The sequence below is a fragment of the Protobothrops mucrosquamatus genome, unplaced genomic scaffold (genome assembly GCF_001527695.2).
Source record: "Protobothrops mucrosquamatus isolate PMUCROS unplaced genomic scaffold, P.Mucros_1.0 scaffold14, whole genome shotgun sequence".
NCBI lineage: Eukaryota > Metazoa > Chordata > Lepidosauria > Squamata > Viperidae > Protobothrops > Protobothrops mucrosquamatus.
The window spans coordinates 1,672,902-1,676,598 of NW_015386401.1; positions in this window are offsets into that span (position 1 = coordinate 1,672,902).

The window sequence follows — 3,697 nt, forward strand, 5'->3', positions numbered from 1 at the left end:
GGGATCAATCCAAGGGCCATTTAGTTCAGCATTTTTCTCATAGCAGCCCGATTTATATCTTGATTATATTTACATCATCTGTAGCCCAGCTGATCTATAGCCTCTAGGATACAGTACTCACAAGTGGGAAATTGTGAATACTCCTCCCTGTACATGGAATTATTCCAAATATTTGGAGGCCTGCTTCCTCCAGTGGTAACACTGTGTCTTGAAGGCTGATAATCCTTGATATTTATTTTTAACTCACTTTTATTGTTTTATAAATATAGATACTTGTTTTGTTTGAATTTATTTAGTTCTCATTTAAAGCCATGTAATGCAGGGCTTTTCAACCTTTTCACCCATTGTGCCACTTTTAAGATATGGCAACATCCGAGTACCACCAGTCGCCTAGCAAGGTGTCAAAAACTTGATGACCAAAAAAAGGAAAAAAGTGATAAAGTACAGGTAGGCCTCGACTTACAACAGTTTGCTTAGTGACTGTTCGAAGTTACAATGGCACTGAAAAAAGTGCTCCCCAGCTACAGCTGAGCAAGACACCTGCCTGCCCAGCGGCGCTTTTCCTCCCGTCCGAGGTTTTCATGGAAAGTAGCACTGATCCTGGCGTTTCTGCTGAGCCCTGACAGCCCTGCAGCTCCAGCCGTCTCTCGCTCAGGCTTGTGCGGTGGTGCCACCGGTTCAGCTCATTCCCCTCCCCCACTACCACTTTTCTAGGATGGTCGCGTACCACCTGCCAGGTGCCAATGTACCACAGGTGGTACCCATACCACTGGTTGAAAAGTCCTGATGTAATGTGCTGGCAGTCCCCGACTTATGTCGACAATTGGGACTGGAATGTCCATTGTAAGTTGTTGCAGTGATTAGACGAGTTAGACCTGATTTTGAGACAATTTTCACTGCAGTCATTGTGCACATCACTGTGGTTGTTAAGTAAATCACACAGCCATTAAGTGAATCCAGCTTCCCACTTGCATTTGTTGACAGAAATCGGCAAAAAAAAGGTAGCACATCGCGATCACATAATAGTAGGATGCTGCAACTTGATCATAAATGTGAGCTGGTTGCTAAGCGCCAGAAGTGTGATCATGTGACTAGGAGTGGTGTCATAGTCAAAAGTGCAAGTATAGTTTGTAAGTCACTTTTTCTGAGGCCATTGTAACTTTGAACTGTTGTTAAACGATTGCTTATAAGCCAAGGATTACCTGTAATGGACATCACCATGTCTTCTGATAGCAGAGGTGGGGAACTATGGCTCCTTTATGACTTGTGGACTTCAACTCCCAGAATTCCTGGGCCAGCAAGTCATAAAAGGGCCATAGTTCCCCACCCCTGCATTCCACTGGTAAATTATAAAGAAATGTTCTTTTGTTTTAACCCTTTCCAGTCATCTTCGCTGGATGATCTGTGGTCCTAGTATTTGAAGAGAGGAAGAAATATTTCTCCCCATCCATTTTCGCCATGCTGTGTTGATTTTATAGCCCTCAGTCATGTCATCCCTTCAGTCACTTTTTCTGAAAACTAAAGAATGAGGGATCCTCTCTGAGCTTGGTTGATTTTTGCAGAGGTTTCATTACCCAAACTAGGTAACATCATGAGTGCTAGTGAGGATGAACACTAGCACTGATGATGTTACCTAGTTCGGGTAATGAAAGAAAACAGCCAAGCTCAGAGAGCACCAAGGACCCCTCATTTCAATCCTGAACTACAAATATTCTCCTTTGTTGGTAAGGTAAATAATCTAGGTTTAGTCTTTTTCTTGTAGGAAATGGGTATTAAACCTCCTGATAATTTCATTTTCCCAACTAGAATTGTAAACAATATTCCAGGTACAGTTACACCATAAATAGAAACAAGGAAGCAAAGAAGATGGTTGTTAGATAGAAGGGCCAAATGAGGCCTAGTGCTCCATTTGCACTTCTCCACCCTGTGACCCCACACAGTTGTGTGTTGTCCCCAAAACTGGGCCTTAGCTTGGTGTCGAAGCCAATTGATCATCAAACACAAGGTGTGAAACAAAAATATACTTTTATTTTGGTACCAAGATATAAGGACCCTGGCTTTGAAAGCTGCCAAGGCCCCGATTACAATTTTACAGCAGTTTTTATAGTCAAAGGTGAATTACATACACCCCTTTGCCCTCCCCCCAATAATGCATGCATAACATACAATGCTGATTGGTTACCTGGATTGCAGCCCCCTAAAGCAGGGGTCTTCAAACTTGGCCCTTTTATGACTTGTGGACTTCAACTCCCAGAATTCCTCAGCCAGCATACCTGGCTGAGGAATTCTGGGAGTTGAAGTCCACAAGTCATAAAAGGGCCAAGTATGAAGACCCCTGCCCTAAAGCTTTCTCGCCTGCTATGCAAAATAGCTAAATGTCACACCACCTGTTGCCCACCTCAGGTCGCAGGTATCTTGCAAAGTTTCTAGTTTCATATTCTAGCTATGTGGTTTTGGGTTTTCCTGTAAGTGAGCTATTCATGCACTCAACATGGTTAAGCGGTTTCTGATAGGTGAGCCTGCCTCGGTTCATTGCCCCTGCAGCCCCCCTATTCCCACTACAGCCCCCCCTTGCAATGCTATCAAGTGTTAGCAAGCTTGTATTGCAAATCCCCCAGTAAGCAGAAAGAATTAAAAGTTGTTTAATTGTAAATCTTTGTCTCAGAATTCATATTCCTCACACTCTCATGTTTGTTACACCCACATCTGGATCTTATCTCCACATATGATCCTTCTTCTGATCTCCAGGGCCTCATCTGTAGGTATATTCTTTCATCTGATCCTTTATGTGGGAGAAAGGAGGAAGGAAAACCCTGGACTTTTGAAAACAAAAATGAAACTATTTTCCAAGAGCTGGGAACACACAACAAAACTTGGTTTGCACCACAAGTTTTAGTGAATTCTGTGGAGGCCCTGATTAAAAATGGGCCCACCCATTTTTAAAATCTGTTCTTTCCTCTGTGTGCAGGTGGAGTGACAGCTGTCTCGCTGTTTTGCAGCAGCTGAGAGCTGATGGACTGATCCCTGGTCCTGTTATAAAGAGGCTGGGATAGAGTATCTCTTCTCAGATAAAAGCTGCTCTCTACAAAGCCTTTATTTGAAAATAAAACAAACCTGAATGAAAATGAAAACAGAAGACTAGAATGAGAGAATGTTGGGTAAAGCTGGTTTCTCTTTGTGATAGGGAAAATTTCTAAATATTGCAGGAGAGAAGATAAACCCCTTGGCCACTTTAAGATGGGTGGACTTCAACTCCCAGCATTCCCCAGCTAGCATGAGGAATTCTGGGAGTTGAAGTTCATATATCTTAAAGTGGCAGAGGTTGGGAATCGCTGGCCTAGCTATTCTTTTTACCCTCAGACCTAGAAAGGGAATGTGCTATGGATAATTTTTTTTAAATGCATCAAAGATTTTGAATATGAAATATTATAGAGATGCTTTGCCTCTGACTTGCAGATGCCGGTGCAGTGGCATCCCGTTTTTGCGCCCTGCAGCCGCAGCACTAGCGCAAGTGAGGAGGTGTGCACACACATGCGTGTACACTGGCCAGCCTGCCCCGCAACCCGGTGGCCAGCAGGCCTCGGCCCCCTACCGGGCCGCGGCCCACAGGTTGTGGAACCCTGAGTTAGAGAACACCCACAGAACCATCAACAACATTAGAACTAAGGAGAAACTTCCTGATAGTTAAAACAATTAA